This window comes from Muntiacus reevesi, chromosome 6 (genome assembly GCF_963930625.1).
Source record: "Muntiacus reevesi chromosome 6, mMunRee1.1, whole genome shotgun sequence".
In the NCBI taxonomy this organism is placed as follows: domain Eukaryota; kingdom Metazoa; phylum Chordata; class Mammalia; order Artiodactyla; family Cervidae; genus Muntiacus; species Muntiacus reevesi.
This window is the reverse complement of record NC_089254.1, coordinates 96,790,861-96,804,279: the sequence shown is the minus strand read 5'-3', so window position 1 is coordinate 96,804,279 and position 13,419 is coordinate 96,790,861. Positions and strand designations below refer to the sequence as shown.

At 37.8% G+C, this 13,419-nt stretch overlaps 1 protein-coding gene and 1 non-coding gene across 4 annotated transcripts in view; one reads left to right on the top strand and one right to left on the bottom strand.

The window, feature by feature from the left end:
• Nucleotides 1-13,419, bottom strand: part of TRIM24 (tripartite motif containing 24) — a 118,358-nt gene that overhangs the window by 83,147 nt on the left and 21,792 nt on the right. The window lies entirely within an intron of this gene.
• On the top strand, nt 4,062-4,170 carry LOC136171253 (U6 spliceosomal RNA). Its single transcript, XR_010663803.1, has one exon. It is a non-coding gene; the product is annotated as a U6 spliceosomal RNA (small nuclear RNA).

Below are 13,419 nucleotides of genomic sequence, written 5' to 3'. Positions count from 1 at the left end.
GATGGATGAAACTGGAGCCCATTATACAGAGTGAAGTAAGCCAGAAAGATAACGAACATTACAGCATACTAACACATATATATGGAATTTAGAAAGATGGTAATGATAACCCTATTTGCAAAACAGAAAAAGAGACACAGATGTACAGAACAGACTTTGGGACTCTGTGGGAGAAGGTGAGGGTGGGATGTTTCGAGAGAACAGCATGTATATTATCTATGGTGAAACAGATCACCAGCCCAGGTTGGATGCATGAGACAAGTGCTCGGGCGTGGTGCACTGGGAAGACCCAGAGGAATCGGGTGGAGAGGGAGGTGGGAGGGGGGATCGGGATGGGGAATACATGTAACTCCATGGCTGATTCATGTCAATGTATGACAAAACCCACTGCAATGTTGTGAACTAATTAGCCTCCAACTAATAAAAAAAAAAGAAAAAAAAAAAGAGTTGGTTAAGCATTCAAATCAATAAAAACAATTCACTACATTAATAGAATTAAGGAGAAAAACCATATCTTCGATAAATTCAATACCCACCCAAGATAAAAAAAACAACCTCTCAGCAACCCAGAAACAGAATGAATCTTCCTCAACCTGATAATGACCATGTATTAAAATTCTGCACCTAGCATATTTAATGGTGAAAGACTGAAATACTGTTTTCTGGTGTGACTTGGAAGAAGGTAAGGGTGTCCACTCTCACAAGTTCTATTCCAAGCTCTTTTAGTTTCTTTACATAAAAATAATATTTTTTGTTTTTAAAGTTTACTTTTAGTATAAAATTATTTTTGAATAAGTAAAACATTTACTCATCAAAAGTAAAAAATATATTAGAAAGTATACCAAGTTTCTCTTTCTCCCCGATCCCTCTATCCATTGCATTCCATCTGCTCCACTTCCCTATAGGTCACCATTTTTATTAAACCATGTTTGTGGTTTATCCTTTTAAGTAACTTTTTCACTCCATAAAAGTTGTTTTTGCAATAATTCTTTTTGGAAAAAAAAAGAAAATTAGCAAACTACTATATACATAGTGTATATCATCTTCTATGGAGTATTGTTGCCTAACAAAATTTAACCTGATTTTAATGAGTTAAACTTCTAGTTGAAGGGAATTACCTGAAGAGCCTATGAGGGAACACCACACAAATCCAGAATGCAAAATATTTTACAATCCAACTGATTGCTTCTCTCCAACATGTACAAAATAAAGACAGGAGAAAATAAAAGACAGGAGAGGGAACTATTCTAGATTAAGAAAGACTTAAGTATGACATCCAAACATGATGGCTAATCTTTGACTGCTTTCTGGTTTAAAAACATCGTAAAGCCGAACTTCCTGGGTGGTGCAGTGGTGAGGAATCCATCTGCCAATGCAGGAGACAAGGGTTTGATCCCTGATCCAGGAAGATCCCACAGGCCATGGAACAACTAAGCCCATGTGCCAGAACTATTGAGCCTGTGCTCAACAAGAGAAGCCACAACAGTGAGAAGCACATGCACCACAACTACAGAGTAGCCCCCACTTGTCGCAACTAGGGGAAAGTCCACACAGCAACAAAGACTCAGCAGAGCCAAAAATTAATTAAAAAAAAAAAAAAAAAAAAAAGCCCAAACAGCTTAAAGCTCACTTCTGGAGGGTAAATGTGAAGACAGACTTGTACTAGAAAGAACACAAGGGAATAATAGCTATTTGAGTTGTCCATGGAAATTATATTGGGGTTATCAAGGTTACTTATTTTTTGGAGATGCTAGTTAACTATTTTAAGGATGAAATGCCAAATCTGTGAGTTACTTCAAAGTAGCAAAAATAAATTTAAAAAATTAGTATTAAAAGCAGGAAAAATATGTTGCCAATTTTTAAGGCTTTATATATGCTTTTTCTTAATTTAAAAAAAACTGGATCTACTTACAACAGAAACAGAGCGACTCAGGTCACTACCAGGTGGTAAAGAATCTACCTGCCAATGCAGGAGCTGCAGGAGACATGGGTTCAATCCCTGGGTCTGGAAGATCCCCTGGAGAAGGAACTGGGAACCCTTCCAGTATTCTTGCTGGCAAAATCCCAGGGACAGAGGAGCCTGGTGGGCTGTAGTTCATGGGGTCACAAGGGTTGGACACAACTGAGCATGCACACACAACAGAAAAAGGCATACAACATAGAACCTGATAAAAACTGAACTCTCTCAGGAAAGTCCTAAGAGATGAAATAAATACACCATCAGTTTTCGTCTGCATCTTAAAAGGACCTACTTTACCTACATTGTAAAATTCTTCTCTCTTGCCCGTTGGAGTTTGTAATACTAAACCCACTGTAAAACCCAGCACTATAAAGCACTCTCAGAGCAACAGCAGCCACAGACATGGTCACAAATACAAGCCCTGTTTTTCTCAATAAAGATTTACAGAAGGAAAAAATAAAGTAGCAAAAAAGCAGCAAAGAATGTCATCAAAAAAAAAAAAAAAAAAAAAAAGGCAGCCATCAGGGATTGGGTTCTCTACCAAAACAAGCATTAAGCTGGAAAAAACGATCAAAATCAACTTTCCCAGAACTATGAAACTGGTTCAGACATTTACAGCAATCAAGGAAGACTTTAATGAAGGAAGGGGCTGCTTAGGTAGGAGAGCTGCTTGCATGAACCAGCTACCATGCCCAAATATCTTAAATTCTGCTGCAGAGTAGGGACAGCAGCCCACATCCTTGGGGCGGCTGGCTGGTATGGGTGGGCAGTAAGGATCTTGTGCTCTAAGATTTCGGGGTTATGTGATTTAGTTAACATGGGGGTTCCCTGATGGTCAGCTGAGATGCTTGACTTTATTCAGCTCCCCTGCAGCAGCTTCTCTGGCAGCACACATCAGAACATTTAAAAAGGAATACACACTTTTAAATCTACACATTTAAGAAACCTCTGAGAGGTCAGGTCACAGGCTGAGATAACAGGTCAATAACACATACAAGTAAGGCTTTGCATAAATAGTTTGGAAAAGTTGCTATACAGATACCTGAAGACCTCAACAAGCAACAAAATCAACCCCTGAGGAGGAGAAGAACCTGATTTCCAGAGTTACCACAATACTCGAAATGTCCAGTTCTCAACAAAATATTACAAAGAAATCAGGAAATGTGGGTTCATTCATAGGAAAAAAGAATTTGACAGAAATTGGTAGAGTTGAATAGGCAGAAGAAACAAACATCAGCAAAGCTGAAGATATGGCTATTATCTTCCAGTCTCAGGAGTAACAATGAAAAAAGAATTTGACAGAAATTGGTAGAGTTGAATAGGCAGAAGAAACAAACATCAGCAAAGCTGAAGATATGGCTATTATCTTCCAGTCTCAGGAGTAACAATGAAAAAAGAAGGAAGAAATGCTCACTGCAGCACTATTTACAATAGCCAAGATGTGGAAGCAACCTGCATGTCCATCAACAGATGCATGGATGGATAAAGATGTGGTATATATACACAATGGAATATTACTCAGCTGTAAGAATGAATGAAATAATGACATTTGCAGTCACATGGATGGACCTAGACATTGTCATATTGAGTGAAGTAAGTCAGATGTAGAAAAACATATCATATGATGCTGCTTATATGTGGAATCTAAAAAATATGGTACAAATGAACTTATTTACAAAACAGAAATAGAGTCACAGATATAGAAAACCAACTTATGGTTACGGGGGGTGGGAGGGGAGGGAGGGAGGGATAAACTGGGAGATTGGGATTGACAAATATATAGTACTATATATAAAATAGATATTTAATAAGAACCTACTAAGAGCACAGGAAACTCTACTCAATGCTCTAATGATCCATAAGAAAAAAATCTAAAAAAGAGTGGATATATGCATATGTATAACTGATTCAATCCTCTGTACAGCAGCAACTAACACAACAACGTAAATCAACTATACTCCAATAATTTTTTTTAAAAAAGGAAGAAAAGAATAAAGTGAACAAAATTTGAGGGACCTGTTAGGTACCATCAAACATACCAATGTAAACATCATGGCACTTCCAGAGGGGAAGAGAGAGAGAAAAGGGCAGAGAAAAAATGTACAGAAATAATGACTGAAAACTTCCTAAATCTTGGAACGATACAGAGAAGATTAGCATGGCCCCTGCGCAAGGATGACACGCAAATTCGTGAAGCGTTCCATATTTTTAATCCAAAGGATCATAAGAGACTACTACCAGCAGCTCTATGCCAATAAAATGGACAACTTGGATGAAATGGACAAATTCTTAGAAAAGTATAACTTTCCAAAACTGAACCAGGAAGAAATAGAAGATCTTAACAGAGTCATCACAAGCAAGGAAATCGAAACTGTAATCAGAAATCTTCCAGCAAACAAAAGCCCAGGACCAGATGGCTTCACAGCTGAATTCTACCAAAAATTTAGAGAAGAGCTAACACCTATCTTACTCAAACTCTTCCAGAAAATTGCAGAAGAAGGTAAACTTCCAAACTCATTCTATGAGGCCACCATCACCCTAATTCCAAAACCAGACAAAGATGCCACAAAAAAAGAAAACTACAGGCCAATATCACTGATGAACATAGATGCAAAAATCCTTAACAAAATTCTAACAAACAGAATCCAACAACATATTAAAAAAATCATACACCATGACCAAGTGGGCTTTATCCCAGGAATGCAAGGATTCTTTAATATCCGCAAATCAATCAACGTAATACACCACATTAACAAATTGAAAGATAAAAACCATATGATTATCTCAATAGATGCAGAGAAAGCCTTTGACAAAATTCAACACTCATTTATGATTAAAACTCTCCAGAAAGCAGGAATAGAAGGAACATACCTCAACATAATAAAAGCTATATATGACAAACCCACAGCAAGCATCACCCTCAATGGTGAAAAATTGAAAGCATTTCCTCTGAAATCAGGAACAAGACAAGGATGCCCACTCTCACCACTACTATTCAACATAGTGTTGGAAGTTTTGGCCACAGCAATCAGAGCAGAAAAAGACATAAAAGGAATCCAGATAGGAAAAGAAGAAGTGAAACTCTCGCTGTTTGCAGATGACATGATCCTCTATATAGAAAACCCTAAAGACTCTTCCAGAAAATTACTAGAGCTAATCAATGAATATAGTAAAGTTGCAGGATATAAAATTAACACACAGAAATCCCTTGCATTCCTATACACTAACAATGAAAAAACAGAAAGAGGAATTAAGGAAACAATACCATTCACCATTGCAACAAAAAGAATAAAATACTTAGGAGTATATCTACCTAAAGAAACAAAAGACATATACATAGAAAACTATAAAACACTGATGAAAGAAATCAAAGAGGACACAAACAGATGGAGAAACATACCGTGCTCATGGATTGGAAGAATCAATATTATCAAAATGGCTATTCTACCCAAAGCAATCTATAGATTCAATGCAATCCCTATCAAGTTACCAACGGTATTTTTCACAGAACTAGAACAAATAATTTCACAATTTGTATGGAAATACAAAAAACCTCGAATAGCCAAAGTAATCTTGAGAAAGAAGAATGGAACTGGAGGAATCAACCTGCCTGACTTCAGACTCTACTACAAAGCCACAGTCATCAAGACAGTATGGTACTGGCACAAAGACAGAAATATGGATCAATGGAATAGAATAGAAAGCCCAGAGATAAATCCACGAACCTATGGACACCTCATCTTTGACAAAGGAGGCAAGGATATACAATGGAAAAAAGACAATCTCTTTAACAAGTGGTGCTGGGAAAACTGGTCAACCACTTGTAAAAGAATGAAACTAGAACACTTTCTAACACCATACACAAAAATAAACTCAAAATGGATTAAAGATCTGAATGTAAGACCAGAAACTATAAAACTCCTAGAGGAGAACATAGGCAAAACACTCTCCGACATAAATCACAGCAAGATCTTCTATGACCCACCTCCCAGAATATTGGAAATAAAAGCAAAAATAAACAAATGGGACCTAATGAAAATTAAAAGCTTTTGCACAACAAAGGAAACTATAAGTAAGGTGAAAAGACAGCCCTCAGATTGGGAGAAAATAATAACAAATGAGGAAACAGACAAAGGATTAATCTCAAAAATATACAAGCAACTCCTGAAGCTCAATTCCAGAAAAATAAACGACCCAATCAAAAAATGGGCCAAAGAACTAAACAGACATTTCTCCAAAGAAGACATACAGATGGCTAACAAACACATGAAAAGATGCTCAACATCACTCATCATCAGAGAAATGCAAATCAAAACCACAATGAGGTACCATTACACGCCAGTCAGGATGGCTGCTATCCAAAAGTCTACAAGCAATAAATGCTGGAGAGGGTGTGGAGAAAAGGGAACCCTCTTGCACTGTTGGTGGGAATGCAAACTAGTACAGCCACTATGGAAAACAGTGTGGAGATTTCTTAAAAAACTGGAAATAGAACTGCCATATGACCCAGCAATACCACTTCTAGGCATACACACTGAGGAATCCAGATCTGAAAGAGACACGTGCACCCCAATGTTCATTGCAGCACTGTTTACAATAGCCAGGACATGGAAGCAACCCAGATGCCCATCAGCAGATGAATGGATAAGGAAGCTGTGGTACATATACACCATGGAATATTACTCAGCCGTTAAAAAGAATTCATTTGAATCAGTTCTAATGAGATGGATGAAACTGGAGCCCATTATACAGAGTGAAGTAAGCCAGAAAGATAAAGATCATTACAGTATACTAACACATATATACGGAATTTAGATAGATGGTGGCGATAACCCTATATGCAAAACAGAAAAAGAGACACAGAAGTACAGAACAGACTTTTGAACTCTGGGGGAGAACGTGAGGGTGGGAGGTTTTGAAAGAACAGCATGTATATTATCTATGGTGAAACGGACCACCAGCCCAGGTGGGATACATGAGTCAGGTGCTCGGGCCTGGTGCACTGGGAGGACCCTGAGGAGTCGGGTGGGGAGGGAGGTGGGAGGGGGGATCGGGATGGGGAATACGTGTAACTATATGGCTGATTCATGTCAATGTATGACAAAACCCACTGAAATGTTGTAAAGTGATTGGCCTCCAACTAATAAAATAATATTTAAAAAAAAAAAAAAAAACTTCCTAAATCTGATGAAAGACATGAATCTATATGTCTAAGAACCTCAACAAACGCCAAGCAACATAAAGTTAAAAAGATCTTGTTAAGAAACATAATAATGGCAGTTTAGTTCAGTAGCTCCGTCATGTCCAACTCACTGTGACCCCATGAATCGCAGCACGCCAGGCTTCCCTGTCCATCACCAACTCCCGGAGTTTACTCAAACTCATGTCCATTGAGTCGGTGATGCCATCCAGCCATCTCATCCTCTGTCGTCCCCTTCTCCTCCTGCCCCCAATCCCTCCCAGCATCAGGGTCTTTTCTAATGAGTCAACTTATCACATGAGGTGGCCAAAGTATTGGAATTTCAGCTTCAGCATCAGTCCTTCCAATGAACACCCAGGACCGATCTCCCCTAGAATGGATTGGTTGGATCTCCTCTAGAGCCCTCTAATTTTTCTACTCCTCAGGGATTACTAAGTTTTCCTCACTGACTGCTGGAACAGTCCATTTGTGACTTTTCCAAACCATTTTGCAATGTATGAATTCCTTATGAAGTGTGGTCTCTTCCATACTATTTAGTGACCAGCCAGTAAACTGACAAAAATTTCCTTAAATGCCTGAATCCAAAAGGAGAGAGGTAGCACCTCTAAATCTCAGCAAAGCCAGAGTCCAGCCCTCTAGTTCTAAAGGATACATGAGACTGATCAAGACATACAGCCTCCAAATTTTGGAGCCCTCTTACCATTCTGCAGCAGCCTCTCCCTTTATCAAGCACTCTTCTGGTTCTTTTGAGTGTGTGATCAAGGTCCAGAGTCTGAAATTGCTGATTCTAATAATTTTTTTGCTTTTTTTAAATAAATTGTTTCAGTGAAGGGACTGATCCCTAGAGAATCCTGAAGTGTGTATAACTCTAAAGGAAATTTCATACAAGTAATATAAAAAAGAAAAATCATAGGCCACCTATCTCCTAAACATGGAAGCAAAAATCCTAACAGTAGCAAACTAAATTCTGCAATGTGTCAGGAGGATAATTTAACATCATCAAGTAGACTTTGGCCTGGGAATGCAAGCTATTCTACTATTAGAAAATTAAATCTTTGAATTCATCACATAACAGATTAAAGAAAAAATTATTCTCACCAGATGCAAAAAAAAGTGTTTTCTCTGGGTTGGAAGATACCGTGGAGAAGAAAATGGCAACCCACTCCAGTATTCTTGCCTGAAAAATCCCATCGATGGAGAAGCCTGGCAGGCTACAGTCCACAGGGTCACAAAGAGTTGGACACAACTGAGTCACTTTACAGACAGCTTTAACTGCAAGCTTCCTTCCGCATTCTCTTCCCACTGATAAGATCCCCTAACAAACCACTCCTTCTTAATCGAAGAGAACAGACAGTTTCTGCTGATCCTTCAACAGTGGGTTTCAGTTCCTTGCCAGCTCACAGAATTATTCACACACGTCAGGGAATCAGGGGACATCCTACTTTCAGAACAGTACATACAAAGCCTGCCTCCTAGAGTACCTGGTGGCTGACTCTGTCCCTATGTGGCCTTGCATGGCACGTGGTGTCCTCCTCCACCACAGGTTGTGAGTATATGTGACTAATACACCACTGAACATCTCATTTGTCTAGTGTTAGGTGTGGTGTGTTGGGTCATTCTTATGATGGGAGTCTTTCCCTCACCAATAGGATAGGAGTTGTCTATTAAACAATACATATTAGATGTTTAGTTTAGTAAGTTAATATCTATAATCTTATAAAAGAGATGTATGAAATCTTAATAGCAAACCTTAAATGTAAAACTTTTCTCTGTGAGATCAGGAACAAGACAGAAGCACCACTGGCACCACTTTAATTCAACAGTGGACTGGAGATTTTAGGCAGCATGGTAAAGCAAGAAAAACAAAGGTTTAAGGATTGAAAGTGATGAAATAAAAGTGTTGTTATTCACAGAGTATACGATTATTCACAGATGATATGACTGTATATGTAGAAAAGCCAAAGGTATAGAGAAATTACTAGATTTAGCAAGATTCAAAAGTTACCAAAAAGAAATATATATATATATATAATACTTACAGGAACAATTATAAATATTTAATGAGTTACTTAAGAAAAACGTAATAAGAGTTACGGATTAGAAAACATTACCAACATATAAATTCTCCCCAAACTGAAACAATTTTCCACAATCAATATCCTACCAAGCTTTTTGTGGAACTTGAAACTGGGTTCTAAATTTCATATGCTAATTCAAAGAGCTAAAGATAGTCAAAGGATGTTTCTTAAGAATAACAATAAATAGTGGGAGGGGAGGTTTACACAAGGACCTCTTACCTGCTATTAAAACCTGCTGTAAAGACATAGTGTTTCAGAAAGTATGGCATTGGTTGGGGGAGTGACAAGTAGACAGAAAGATCAGAACTGGCTGAAAAACAGATCAAGTACTGAGAAACAGATCAAGTACTGAGAAACAGACTCATGCATATACAGAAAGCTAATAACTGATAAGGATGGCAGCGCGCTGGGAAAAGAATGGTATTTTCAACAATGGTGCTGGGGCAGTTAGGAAAAAGTTAAACTAGACCCTAACCTCTTGTCATATATACAAATCAACTTGACCAGAAACATAAATGTGAAGGGCAAAACTACAGAACTTTTGAGAGAAAACAGGAAAATAATTTTATCACTTTGGGGTATGGAAAGATCTTAAAACTAAAGGAAGATTCATTAAATTAAGTTTGGCTGGGAATTCCCTGGTGGTCCAGAGGTTAGACTCCATGCTTTCACTGCCAAGGGCCCAGGTTCAGTCCCTGGGCAGAGAACTAAGATCCTGCAACTCATATATGGCACGGTATACATTAGTCAATAAGCAAATAAATAAACAAAGGTCTTGTTTAAGAGACCCTATAAAAAAGAAACAATGGCAGAAGGTATTTAGAACTTTAAAGAACTCCTATTAAAACAAATCAATATAAAGATAGGAAAGAGACTTGAATAAGCACTTCACAATAACGGAAATTCAAATGGTCAATATGTGTATCAGATTTAAAAAAAGTTAATAAGAAACACCCATCAGATTGCCAGAAAAATAAAAGGAAGGATAACACCAAATGCTGGTGAGCAGCCACATCTTAGCCAACAGGAACATAGGCTAGTTGCTGGTGGGTGTATGAGAGCTGGTTAAAAAAAAAAAAAAAAAAAAAAAAAAAAAAGAGCTGGTACAAGTTAAATCTAATTTTTGCATACCCCATGACCCAGAATTCTACTTTTCAGTAAAACATACACACAAACAAAACTTGAGACTGCTGTACATGAACAGCAAGATACATTAATGAGAATGTTAACAGTTGAAACAAATAATAGCTGTCCAAAATGAGCAACATTTCAAATGCCCAGTAACAACAGAAAAACTGTGGTATATTTGTACAGTATGTTATTAAACAGTATCAAAAATGAATGAACTATAGCTTATATGCAGTAACATGTATGACCTCTTTAATGCTTAATGAAAATAGCAAGAAATGAAATATACCAATGCTGTTCCTTTTACACAAAGTCCCCAAACAGACCAAACTATATTTACCATAGATGGGGAAACAGTGGAAACAGTGGCTGACTTTATTTTTCTGGGCTCCCAAATCACTGCAGATGGTGATTGCAGTCATGAAATTAAAAGACGTGCTTACTCCTTGGAAGGAAGGTTATGACCAACCTAGACAGCATATTAAAGAGCAGAGACATTACTTTGTCAACAAAGGTCCGTCTGGTCAAGGCTATAGTTTTTCCAGTGGTCATATATAGATGTGAGAGTTGAATTATAAAGAAAGCTAAGTACCAAAGAATTGATGTTTTTGAACTGTGGTGTTGTAGAAGACTTGAGAGTCCCTTGGACTGCAAGGAGATCCAACCAGTCCTTCCTAAAGGAGATCAGTCGTGGGTGTTCACTGGAAGGACTGATGTTGAAGCTGAAACTCCCAATACTGATGTGAAGAGATGATTCATTGGAAAAGACCCTGATGCTGGGAAAGATCGAGGGCAGGAGGAGAAAGGGATGACAGAGGATGAGATGGTTGGATGGCATCACCGACTCAAAGGACGTGGGTTTGGGTGAACTCCAGGAGTTTGTGATGGACAGGGAGATCTGGCATGCTGTGGTTCACGGGGTCGCAAAGAGTTGGACACAACTGAGCGACTGAACTGAACTGAACTGAAATGAGGAAAGTGACTATCTACGAGATGGGAAGGGATAATGGGAAAGGGAGACCCAGGCAACTTCTGGGGTACTGGCAATGTTCATTTCTTGATCTAGGTGGTAGTTAAATGAGTGTTCACTTAGACTGGTTATTGCATGTGTGTTTTCATCACAATTTTAAAAAGTTTAAATGTCCTAATTTGGGGGGGGGGGGCACCTATTCAACAAAACTGAAAAAGTAAGAACAGTTAGGAAATAGCTGAAACAATCCTAAGAAAGAGAAAACCTGATCTAAGAGGATTTAAAAAAAAGGGAACAGATTTCTGATAGATATGAAAAGAAAGTTGACAAAGTCAAGGAAGAAGCTTTGACTTTTAGCTTAGTACTTTTTAAATGTATACTGAATATACAGGAAAAGAGAACACAAAGTAATGGATTATTTCACAATCAAGTTAAATATTTAAACAAGTTGACTTTTACTAACTAAAGTGTCATAGGTATGATTTTTAAGAGACTTTTTCTACTTTTAAAACAATTTAATTTGCCATGACCTATTAATCATCATGCTTTCCAGTTCTTTTAATTCTGCTAATACATGACACCAAGTATTTTTAAGTTGTACAGGGTTATTACAAAAAACAGGAGGCCCCTTGCCCAAGTGCACAATGAAAGATGATGGATAAACTCCCAAAACTCTTTCCCTCTTTATCACCCTAACATTTCTATTAGTTTTCCATTAAATCAAAATACGAGCATTTACTAATATTCACAACTGAATCACAGAACATATTACATTTATATTTCTCAGTTTTGCTGGATGTAATTAACAGTTTCTACATTTTATAATTTGCTTAGTTTTTAGGTATTCGTCATTAAATCAGCCCCGAACTTTCCAACAAATCCCTTTCCATATGTTCAAGTATATCAAGTGGTCTATGAATTTCACTTTTTTTTACTCAGATGTATCCTTCTCTGAAGTCTTTCTCCAGCTGCTCCCTGGGCTCAGTGGAAAAGAATCCACCTGCGATGCAGGAGACTCGATTCCTGGGTTGGGAAGATCCCCTGGAGGAGGAAATGGCAACCCACTTCAGTATTCTTGCCTGGAGAATCCCATGGACAGAGGAGCTTGGCAGGCTACGGTTCGTAGGGTTACAAAGAGTTGGACATGACTGAGCAACTGAACACACATACATACATAAACATACACAATCTTCCCTCAAGTCTGCTGCTGCAAGCAACCATCCTGGACTATGCTTCACTATAATCCTGGAAATTCCTTGGCCTGATTCCATTAACATAATTATCTATTTGCTTTATGCTGATGAAACAGGGAGTTTCAAAGTATCCATGCCAGAATAATAACTAAAAATAAGCCACAGAATGAAATATAAAATTTATTGTTCTGTTTAGGATATAACAATACTGTTAATGTTGTGATTTAAAATCAGTTGAAAAAATCCTTTACTATTATTATCAACCAGATTAAGACACTTGGTTGATTATATTCATTTGTTCAGGGGTGGGAATTTTTTTTGGGGGGGGTTGCTAATACTTTATCTTTTGTTATATAACACATTTATATTGTTTCAAAAATCAATACTGCAATATATATAAGTTACACTGACATGGGTCTGGTTTCATCCCTATCCCTTCCCTATTTCCTCTTGCCTCCATCAGTAGCCATTTTTAGTTTTTTATTATTTCTTTTAAAAATATAAGCATCTATTTTCTCTTTTTTCTTCTCACTTATTTCTCTTCTTCCCCCTACTTCTTTTTTAAAACATTATTTATTTATTAAAAAAAAAAAAAAATGTGTGCGTTAGTTACGGCACACAGCTTGGAGCATGTGGGATCTAATTCCCTGACCAGGGATAGAACCTGGGCCCCTGCATCAGGAGTGTGGAGCCTTAGTCTCTCTCTTGCTTATTTCTCATTGTTACTGAGATACAGCTTTTAGGCTACCTCAGTGGACAGAGGTAAGAAACACACACTAACACATCTCACTCTACTTCTCGGACGTCAGCATGACACATTCTTCAGCATCTTGCCACTTTCCACTCAGCAATACACCCTGGAATCCACTCAGCAATACACCCTGGAATTC